The 12262-nt window shown below is 40.7% G+C and overlaps 1 pseudogene; it reads right to left on the bottom strand.

Moving 5' to 3' along the window:
- Positions 1-7400: 7400 nt before the first annotated feature.
- On the bottom strand, positions 7401-12022 carry LOC131220200 (G-type lectin S-receptor-like serine/threonine-protein kinase At1g11410; annotated as a pseudogene).
- Positions 12023-12262: the final 240 nt, after the last annotated feature.

The raw sequence follows: 12262 nt of genomic DNA, 5'->3' as shown, positions 1-12262 counted from the left end.
AAAAACCTGAGCTCCGACTGGGCAAGACATTCACATTCGGAAGGGCCTAACCCATAGCAGGCCCACCTATCATAAAAGGAGAAGAGGAAAACGAGGCCTAGGAAAGATGCACAAAACCTAAACCCATCCTGTCGAGGACACCTCCCCGCGGGAAAGTGTGGGAAGGCTAGAAATTTCTTCAAAAATCTCATAACGCTGGCTAGAGCTGCCCCAGCGAGCCAGGCTATCAGCCACCCTATTTGCCTCTCTTGAGATATGGTTAATGGAAATTGATGTAGAGGATTTCATGGCTTCAAATTTCATCTTCCAGTAGAAGACATTCCAGGGAGCATCAGCCGGCCTGGAGAGCAAGTCGACTACCGCTAGGCAGTCGCTTTCCACCTCGATCATCATGAACCCTTTGTTAATACAAATGATGAGGCCGTCAACCACTGCTTTGACTTCCGCGTTAAAGCTGGAGCTCAGACCATTCCCCTTAGAGAAAGCGAACATGAACCTACCTTGCTCATCTCGACAAACACCCCCACTGCCCAAGGGCCCTGGATTTCCTCTGGACGATCCGTCCACGTTCAACTTCACTGCTCTAGGTTTAGGCCTGAGCCATTTCACATAAGACACCGAGGAGGGAGAGATAGCTCCCTGGTGCATCTAGAGGTCAGACAGGATCTCCTTTTCAGCCCGATTTTTAACAGGGGGAAGAGGAAAAGCGACGGAGATGCGCATGAGCCATGACCAGACTTTACGGATGGTGATCGTGGCTGAGGGAAGGATTCCTTCAATGCGGTGGGCGATTCTGGTCTTCCAAATTTCCCAGAGGATAAGTGTTGGGGTCAGCCCTCTAATGAACCCCAATGCGGACGAGTTGTTGGCCAAGGTCCACCATTGGGAGGCTTTGCTAGAAGCCAACTGACCTGGGAGAAAAGACACAGAGAGGATGGCCGAGAAGTGGGACCAGACAGAGGAGGCAAGAACTCCATCTACTAACAACTGGTCAGGAGACTCCTCCTTTTAGTGAGGCGAATTACAGTAGGAACATGCTGACGCGAAGTGGATTCCCTTCCTTTTCACGTTCATATCGACTGGGATGGCATTGTTGAAAACTTTCCACATGAAGACTCGGATTTTTGGGGGTAGGTGGGGGAACCAGGTCCACTTGGCCCAAGAGCATATCTAACAGTGGTCACGGATGAGCTACCAAGCGGAACTGATAGAAAATTTCCCTAACTTGTCTCTGGTCCAAACGGCACAATCTTCATTTTGGCCAAGGGAAATTCCTTCTGCAATTACGTGGAGATGGACCGAATTTGGGAGGAGCGCTGGTAATGGGGCATTTTGAATCAGGCCATCTGGACCAATAACATTCTTAATCTGCAGGTTCAGCAATTGGGGAGGGATATTGCCAGAAATAGTCCTTTTCAGAGGGCCCAGGCCCGACCCATTTTCACTCAAAAAATTATTATTGTCATCCCCCAGAAGTAAGCGAGAATTCTCCTCCAGAATGTCAACGAGATCCCTTAACTTGCTCCAAGCTGGAGAATCTGTGTGCTATTGAGCTGGGGTGACTCGAGCATCATTTATCCTATACTTGGAACGTATGTCCTTAGCCCAAAGGTTGTTCTTATGGCCAAAGAACAAAGTCCAGGCTTGCTTCAGCAACAGGGCCGCAAAGACATCTTTTAGAGCCTTTATTCCAAGACCGCCTTCCTTCGTTGGGGTTGAGATTTTGCTCCACCGAATCCAATGGAGATTTTTCTTTCCTTCAGACCACCCCCAAAAGAAGTCGGCGAATCCTCTTTCCAGAGCGACTAGCATCTTTTTGGGGAGCATTGTTACTGCAAGAGTGTGTGTAGGGATGCTTGTGAGGACATGTTGGATTAGAACAATCTGGTCTGCTTGGTTGAGGAAACGAGCCTTCCATCCCGAGATGGGGGATAGGATCTTTTCCACTAGGGGATAGAAAGAGGAGGATTTGATTCTACCATTAGAAAGAGGGACGCCAAGGTAGAGGATGCTAGACGATGATCTGGAGATGCTGGAGATGCTGGATAGCCTTTCAATGCCCCGGATCCTGTTTTTTACCATCTTGGAGGACGCGATGAAACTACCCTTAACATAGTTTATCTTGAGGCCTGACTTATTGGTGAAGTGGTTGAGGAACGACTTCAGATTCTTAATGGAAGAGTTGCTACCGTTGATGAAGATAGTGGTGTCATCCGCAAATAGGAGGTGAGCGATAGTCAAGGAGCCTCTTCGCGTCTTAAAAGGCTGACATTGCTTGGATTCAATCAGATTCGTGATCCCCCTGCTAAGGACCTCCATGACTAAGATGAATAGGCTGGGGGAGAGGGGATCCCCTTGACGAAACCGTCTTTCCGATTTGAAGAAGCCTGAGGTCTCCCCGTTGAAAAGCACGGAGAACCAAGGTCCCACCGAGCATTTTTCCACCATTGTGATCCACACCTAGCAAAACTCAAACTTCTGGAGCACCACCTTGAGGAACGGCCAGCTGACTCAGTCGTAGGCTTTCTCGAGATCGATCTTGAAGATGATATTGCTACCCCTTGTCTTCTTGTCTATGTCCCTGATCATTTCTTGAGCCAAAGCGATGCTATCTGCTATAGAACACCCTTGGACGAATGTCATTTGCTCATCTGAAATAAGCTTGGGGAGGATGGAGCTCAACCTATCTGCAATGACCTTAGACAAGATCTTGCATACACAATTGCAAAGGCTTATCGGCCTAAAATCATAGAAGGATTTGGGAGTAACACATTTAGGGATTAAACAAAGGAGAGTTGCGAAAACTGCTCTAGGGATCGTACCTCCCTGGTGGAGGAAGCGGACAGCGCAGAGCAGATCCTCATCAACGATAAACCAACACGCCGAGAAGAACGCCCCCGAGAACCCATCCGGGCCAGGGAGCCCTCTTACTTGATTCAAGTCACACGATTGGAATTGGAGTCCTATCCTATCCAATTGGAAGATATACAATTAAGATCAATCTGAACTTTCCTTGACATAATTCTCAATGGAGGAGAATTATGATAATTAGAAGAGATTCCATCACCAAACCATGCCCATGAGACGATGGCTAACAACAGGATTTACCAATCCCACAATCTCAAAATCAGAAAAATAAGATACTTAAAGCTATTGCAGATCTCTTAAGAAAAGCATAAAAACACTAAAGAAAAGGAAGAAAAACTCTTGGAAACCGCCTCAAATTTACGCTGTTCGTGCAACTTCTGCGTAACCCTCGACTGGTCGAGGACAACCTTTGACTGGTCGAGGGCCACCTTCGACTGGTCAAAGGTAATGGGAATTTAAAAGTTCATGTTGCTGAAGTTCGAGTCGAGGATTCTTCGACTAGTCGAGGCAAAACCAGGACGAGCCTCGACTAGTCGAAGTAAAGTTAGGACTAGTCAAGGATCATAGAAATTTACTTCAAAATATCGATTCTCTTCATTCTTGACTTGGTTTTCTTTGATCTTTGGTATGTGAATTCTTCATTCTTGGTTTTCTAAGATCCAATCCTTGGCTTGGTGATTCTTCAGCAATAAATCCATGCTTTTAACATCTTTTTCAATCCAAGCTCTTAAATTCATCTTGCAACACAAACATGATTAAAAAAAAAGACATTAAGCATTATCATGTTTATAAAACCAAGTAATAAATGGGGTCCAATATGCAATATTTGACCCTCAATAGGCAGCCCATTTGGCGGATACAAATATGATGGAAAGTCAAATGACATGTTAAAAATAGAAAAACTTGATAGTTAATACTTTGATCATGTATGTAGGTGGATGTATGATCAATTTCGTAAATGGCTAAATAAAAGTGAATTTTTAGAGTGATCAGGGGGTAGAACATATATATCGTTAGATTCAAGTGACTTGTTCAAATATATAACTTCCTCATATTTTAGTTTTGATGGTGGGTTAAACATATTCATAGGTGACGAGCAAGATAAACAGATCGAAATCTTAATTCAATACATGTACGAGCAAATGTAAAGATCAGGTAGTTAGTTTACTATGATCGGGTGGTCCAAATTCAAAGTGAACGGTCAAATATCTTTAAATAGCCGTGAATAGTTGACTGAACGGTTGGTTATGATGGACTAGTGAAAATACTTGGATATATGATGATCTTGTCTTAAAATTAACGGTCAGATGACTTGATCTTAGCTTAGAGAATATATGTAAGGTTAAGATTGGCTAAATTGGTATTATAGACATGTATGTACATACTAAGTTAAATTTTATGATAACACTCGAGAATTTTCGATACTTGGGTATTGAAAAGTTTGGGGTATTGCAGAAAGAGAATAAAATAGAAAAAGAAAAAGAGAGAAATGAAAAAAGGATTAGTAAAGAAGGAACTAGGGTTCAGATAACCATAGCTCTGATACAATACTTGTCACACCCCAAAATTCGGATACAAATTCCGCACCCTCATACCCAAGTTACGGCACATGACTTGTACACCATGTGTACTAAAACCATTCATTTATACCATTTTCCATAGGCTTGGTTAAAATGTACACTAAGTTTCCAAACATAAACCTTCAGAAAAATTTCTCACATTCATTTATTTCAATCACATACACATATCTACCATGACGATCATTTATAGGCATTCAATTCACATATTGAACATTCACAAAAGTTTAGTACCACAGCCTATCCATTTGGGGCTTCATTAAACCATTTACTAACAAAAGCTTTAACTATTCATAACATTCAATTACTAAAATTAAAATTTGTTCAAAGACAAAATTAAAGGATTAACATGAGTTCAATTAGATATGTTAGTGATTTAACATATTCAATTCATTTTCATCAAGATATGGCAATAGCCTTTGTAAATCATTCACTGGTCTACCTTCCTGTCCTGAAACTTGAGCAGTTGTTTCATTGTCAACTAAATTTGTATGATTTTTTCATCAATAAAACATTAGCCAGCCAGGCCTAGTGAGTAAACCCATCATGGTTCATGCACATCATAATTAAAATAAAAATGTATTAATGTCATGAGATGCATAGATGCGTGAATGCATCAAGTGGGTTGATCAATCCACTTACTTGAGTTGAATCTCATCAACCCGCATCTTTCCCTTTTTGGGGTAGGATTCTATCATCTTTGTAGGCTTTCACATATTGTCAGCATCTAGGAATGGTCCCCTAAATCACCTAGTACTTTAAATACCTATATATCATCTAAGGAGTGCCCCCAGGTATTCAACACAGTTATGCGATGCATGACATGGATGCATGAGAATGATTTTGCATCATGTAAACAATTGTCACATATATAGCAATACATGTTATTTTAATTTTAAGCAAACAAGCATTCAATACAAGGAATCACAATCAGGGAAAACAATGATATAACTAATTTAATAACAATAAAGAAGAAACATGTTGGGATTACTCACCAATGTTTTGGTGATTTAAATTCTAAGATATTACCCAAAATCAATCAAGTAATAACCATCTAAAAGCATAACACAATCAAATATATTTATATTTTCAGTAGTTTATATAATTTGTTCCATCTTGTTGATCACTTAATTTCGGACCCACATGAGGAATCTAACCATTGATTTGAATTCTTTTAACTTCCATTCTTAACATGTGATTATGGATGGTCATTCTTCATTATAGGGCCCATTTGCTTAACCTACGGTGATCTGACCACACTAACATTTTAAGATGATCGAGGGTCATTATTAATTTACATTACACGTTAAAATATCAAAATTTACAAATCAAACAAAATGTTCCAATGGATTGTCATTGATCGAACTGTACCATCGATACACCCAGTGATCCATTTTAATGCTTAGGATTAAATGACCTATTCAGATCTATCTTAATACAATCCTCCGACCTCACCCACAATCGGTAGTAAGAGTTGATCCCTCGATCTCTCTCTCTCTCCACCAAGAGTGTCTTTATTAACTTAACTATTGATTTTTTAATTAAAAATAAAAATATTTAACTATTTATTTTAGTTCTAAGTGCACAAAAATTCAAGGTCATTACAATACTGTTTTGGAGAAAATTGTTATCAGGGAGAGAATAACTCCTTAATCTCTTTTATTAAGAAGACCCCAACTGCAAATAAAATGGTGTCCCAATGGACGACGGAAGTACATATATGCATTAACATGGAAAATAAACTCAAAATTAACACATTGGCTTCAAGCAACCAAATTACCAAATCCTGCAGGCTCATCAAGCCTCAAGCTAGAAATGAAATTGTATATGGACATTGTGTCTTTGTGAACATTAGACTTTTTTAAGCTGTGATTGAACCATCACCCGTTCAAGCATCAGGTTGAGTGCTGGGTTGTCTCACTCACATGGCTTCGGTAGTAGAGATAGTAATCTGATTGGTAGAGTTGATTATAGCACTAGCTGAAGATTTAACTGATCTAACCATTGCCCTCGCCACGAAAATCCTAGTTGTGTAGGCCACGGAAGATTCACATATTCACTTCCCAGCATGACAACAACCATCGACATGGTGGGCCTATCTACTGCAACTTCTTGAACACATAATAGTCCGATGTAGATCCATTTGAACATGTCATTTTTTGGGCATTTCTCCACTAAAAAAAGATCAACTATCTCCATAGCTCTTCCATCACACCATAATCTCCATGTCTGCAATGGAGATCTTAATACTATGTTCGTCATCAGAAACCCCGAAAGAAGGGAAAAAAAGTTCATTGAAATAAGAGAGAAACCAACATAAGTGAGGAGTCTCTGAGCATGTTCAGGGAGATTGATACTGGTGTTTGTTTTTCCGCTTACAATCTCCAACAGTAGAACTCCAAAGCTATACACATCAGACTTCACAGAAAATAGCCCTCCCATTGCATACTCTGGCGCCATGTATCCACTGTCGAAATAAAATGATCATAAAAGACTAGAAGCATTAACTTTGTGTTTAGAAGCACTGGCAAATTGAATTACAATTACTAATCTAGTGAAGTAGAAATAACCATACTGAACTTTATAATTCGTGTTGTGGTCAGGGTCCAAATTGCAATTACTTTAAAATTAAATGTAATTTGAGTACTAATTATCCATTATGAATGTTAGGTATCATCATTAATATTTGTCTATCGTTCTTGACAAAACTGAATTTTCATGAATAAATTCAATTGTGCATCCATAAATAGACTAGAATGTCCAAGCATTTTCTTGAATAGAGGAACTCTAAGCCAAGCAGCAGGAAGCTTGCCTATTTTCATAATGATCACTCAACTGCTCACTTGGGGCCCACTAAGCGTACCTACGCATGGATGGACTAATACTCATGCAACTAGGAAAGGTTTTTATTGTAATATGGCATGCATTCTCAAGTAAAAAATGGAAATGAACTGACTATGTTCCAACCACTCTATTGGTATTGACCTTGCTTTGATTTCTACTGAAAATCCTGGCCATTCCAAAGTCAGATATCTTTGGGTTCATCTCATTGTTCAGAAGAACATTGCTAGCTTTCATATCCCTGTGAATGATTCTGAGTCTCGAGTCCTCGTGGAGATAAAGAAGGACCCATGCAATTCCATCAACAATGGTGTGGCGTCATTCCCAGTCTAATTCTACACGCTTGATTGGATCTACATTGAGAGAAAATGGCAAAATGGTATAAACTATTTCTGTTTATTTTAGTCTTCATATCTTGAAAAGAGAGAGTTCGGGTGGCAACAAAATGTTTCGGGATCAGCCTGAGCCCATTGTGTTTATTAGTTGGGTGGATTCTCTGGCCCAGGGCCAACCTTCGCAGTTGATCAACGGACCTCCATCTGGTTCAAACTTTGTCCCCATTAAAGAATGTTGTGAAATCAGGGCTCTAGCACCACTTATTTATTTAGTCAGTATAGAGAAATAGCTTCTGAAAAACTAAAATGACCCAGATCCTAGATAAGGGTGGCCGAGGAGACTGTAACTCAAAGTTACTAGGGTTCGGCCAGAGAGTGCTGATTTTGTGAGTGTGCATTTAACAGTGCACAAGCAAGCCTAAAAAATAATAATAATAATAACAGTCATCAATATGCTCACTTATGCCTATCATATATATCCTCCCACCTAATTGGTGGTAGTAAAAGTCACACCATTAGTTAGTACCATGCAAATGAAAAGGGTCCATATAATATAAACTAATACTAGGGATCCATGGGGCTAAAATCCATATACCCATATGGGTATTTACGGTTTTCCATCCACTGGGGTACCATGGAAGAATTGACTCCAACCAGTGTACTTGGCCCTTGTGTTTGAGTGGCAATTGGCCCTTGTTTTCTTCCCACTTCTCTTATGAAACAATAACATGCGTTTGACAAGTTTATAGTGATCACAGGCAGATTGGATAGTACAGCTACGTTTGGATGCAAGACCGAATTGAACTGCAATATTCTAGATCTACTTTTTTTTTTAACAGAGACAAATTTCATTGAAGGTATGAACAAAGAAGAACAGATCAGTATTTTAGGTGGGCACCACAAAAAGGTCGGGCCCTACCTATCATATAGCCAAAATATGAAGCAAAAAAGAGCAGACAGAAACTGCAGCCATCCTGCAGTGAACAGGGCATAATTGAACCCCAACAATGACGAAAAAGGAAAGCTCAGCCAGACTGGAAGCTGGGCTAAATGAAAGAGGCAGAAGCTCAACAAAAAAAACTGAGGGGAGCAAGGGACAAAAGCTGCCAAAAGAAAAACCACTGACAGAGCTCAAGGCAAATTGCAAAGCACACAGATCTAACCACTGAGAGGACCAAGCCGAACTGCCCCTAGGCCTAGCCTGTCAAGGAAAAGGCTGCCTCTAACATGCCTCGGGAGGAGCGATGAGCGACGAAAGAGCGAAGAAACCTGGGACTCGCTGCCCATACGAGCCATACCATCTGCAGGACCGTTACCTTCTCGATAAATATGATAGAAAAGAATTTGAGCAGAAGATCTTCATCTCAGAATTCTATTTATCCAGTAGACCCATTTCCATGAGGGGCACGTGGTACCATTGAGGAAATCAACCACCAGTTTAGAGTCGGACTCTACCATAATCTGGGAGAAGCCTAATCTAAAACAATGGGCAATCCCATCATGGACCGCACGAAGTTCTGCATATGTGTTGGAAGCTAGCCCATAGCCAGCTGAAAAGGCAAAAATAAAGTCGCCATTATCACCCCTGCAAACACCACCACCCCCAGCCGGCCCTGGGTTACCCCTTGCAGAGCCATCAGTGTTGAGCTTGGTCCATCCCCTACGAGGTTTCTCCCACCTGACGATATTCTAGATCTACTTGTTCATAATGGGTACAAGGAAACATAGTTAATTCTTTTCATTTCCTATTTGACTAAATTGAATTTTAGAGATTCAATTCATCTATGCAACCAGTGTGTTTCTGAGTTTGTGAATTTTATAGAACTTAAGTGAAGAAGGAACATACCAAAGAGGAAGACGTCAAGGCTAGTGTTAGGCATGTATTCATACAGGAGAAACTTTTCTCCTCTCTCTATACAACAATATAAGAGCCTCACTAGATTCTTGTGCTGTAGTTTGGAAATCAAGGTAACTTCATTCTTTAAATCCTCTAGGCCTTACCCTGAACTCCTCGAAAGCCTCTTAACTACTATTTCCTTCCCATCAGGAAGCAAACCCTGAAAATTTTCCAATGCAATAGCTACTAATTTAGAGAACATATTGGTTTTTGGTTTCGATGAATGGGCCATGGTTCAATGATATGATTGAACTTGAATAGGACTATGCACAAAATCCTCAGTATTGGAAGATCCTAGACCTCCATTGGGACTTTAACAAAAAAAAAAAAAAAAAAACACTGTATTTCATTGATGCGGAAAAATTTACAAAGAGGATATTCAGGCGAAGACCAGGGACAAAAAGGTTGGCACGCCTATCATGTCCTATACATAGCAGATGTTTTTAGCTTCCTAATTGAGCCCAACCCAGTTTTGTCCAGAAAATAAGAACCTCTAACTAGAATTGGGAGATCAGTCGGGACCGAGTACTGTCGGGTGTCTTGAGATGCACTACTCTGCTTAGCCAAGCAGTCAGCCGGACCGTTGGCCTCTCTAGGGATACGGGCAAGAGAAAACGATCCCCTGAGAAGGAGCTTCTTTATTCTTTCTGTCCAATATTTCCATTTCCAAGCTATAGAGGATTTTCCTATAATGCAATCAACTACCCATTTAGAGTCTGATTCGATGAGGACATTTAAGAGACCATGAAGGACACATAACTCCACCCTGTCGTGAAGAGCCCGAACTTCCGCCCTGTTGTTAGAGGCGACGCCGTAACCATTGGAAAAGGCGAACATCATGAGGCCGTTGTGATCTCTACAAATTCTGCCACCCTCGGCTGGCACCGGATTCCCGATGGTAGAACCGTCAACGTTGAGCTTGTACAAGCCTCAGGGGGATTAGTCCACCTCATGACCTCGAAGCAAGAGGCATGGGGGAAGGCACGAAGCAAGGGACAGCTGGATGGGAAGGCGTGGACTGGAGGGGCCTGTGCCACGTGGCAATATTGCCCAGCCAACAAAAGGCTCTTCGATAAACGCTTTGGACTGAGACTTTCTGGCAGTCGAATCTGGACCCATTTCCGGCCTTCCAAATCTCCCATAACATGAAGGCCGAAGCAAGATGAAGGGCTGTGGTAGCGCGCCAGTGAGGGCAGGACAGCAACCACCACCACAAGAGAAAGTTTAGTATGGAGAGGCAACTGTGGGGACGTCCAATAGGGACTTCCTCTATTTGAAAGTCGATTGCCTGTCACTGTTTTTTCTTCGCAACTGTCTACTCCTTCGAGGATCAGTGAACAGTTCGAATATCCTCATCTGGGATTACTTTTGGTGCATACTCCCCACAATGGGGACAAAATGTCATTGTTTTGATCATTGAACCATGGAGCTCACTTGAATAAACTGAAATATTCAGCATTAGCAATGTATTTAATACTTTGTTCCAATCTTACCTTGTAGACAGGGCCAAATCCACCTTATCCAAGCTTATTTCCTTCATAAAAGTCATTTGTAGCTGCTTGTATTGTAGCTAAGTCGATCATGGGAAGTTCTTGAGCATGCATTTCATCATTTCTCCATACTTGCATGCAAGAACTCCCGTGGAGAACCCAAATCTTGTAACAGGCCTTGGTGGCTTTTCTCTTCCATTGAATGAAATTTGAAGATGTGTTAGTAGATCTTTGGATAGTCCATCACTAGGCCTGTCGTTAGGACCTGTTGGTACCTTTTTGATGGTCCATCATTTGCCTATCTATGCATCGCTCTGGCTACATGTTCTTATGATCAAGCGATTCATTACATTCATCGTACCCTAATGTATTAAGTGCATGAAGCAAAGGAGAGGACAAGGTGATTGCCTTTCTTCCTATATGATGATCCGTGAATCCATAAACAACCTTAATCGCAATGTAAATTTTCTCCAAAAATAAGAATATTGTTGTGAATAATAATTAATTGTTGTTTTCCACATTCCTAATGTCACTTATATAAGCATGACATTCATGATTACTAATTCAAGATGTCTAAACCAATTCGAACTTATAAACCACCTTTAGCTAATCCAAAATGGACTTTGAAACAAGATAGGATACTCAAACCCCTAAATTGAAAAAAAAAAAAAAAAAAAGCAACTGCAAAACTTACTAAAAATATTATAAGTTTTAAATTAAAGTAGAACTTTGTCTTTGAGGACAACCTTTCTTCAAGATATTTGGAGGCCAACTAACTTTTTGAGAGCCATTGCACACTAGGGCACGTCATAGGGCTCTTCTGGCACGTCATAGGGCTCATTGGTAGTTCTCCATCGAGATATTATAATATGTGTGATTTTGATAATTAGACATAAATTTATGTCTGTTGAATTTATAATGTTCATTATGGTCTTTTGTTCTTTTCTGTCTTGGCTTTTATGATCCCGGCCCTTCATGAAGTTGCTAGCGACTTGTTCTACATACCTTTTCCATGGGTAAAAATACATATATAGATCCAGTGGTTAGAGGGTCCCCATTGGTTGGCCCCCTTGATAAGGGACAGAAAAAAAAATGGTCACGCACCTCTACAATTTTGAAGAAGAAAATTAAATGCCATAAGTTTTGCATTAAGTATTCAGGTGGGTTCCTCTACTAAGTCCTCGCGGAATATGGTTATTCATATAAAACAATGAGCCTTTATATATATATATATATATATATATATATATATAT

The sequence above is a fragment of the Magnolia sinica genome, chromosome 12, assembly GCF_029962835.1.
Source record: "Magnolia sinica isolate HGM2019 chromosome 12, MsV1, whole genome shotgun sequence".
NCBI classification, from domain to species: domain Eukaryota; kingdom Viridiplantae; phylum Streptophyta; class Magnoliopsida; order Magnoliales; family Magnoliaceae; genus Magnolia; species Magnolia sinica.
This window is presented reverse-complemented; position numbering and strand designations above follow the sequence as displayed.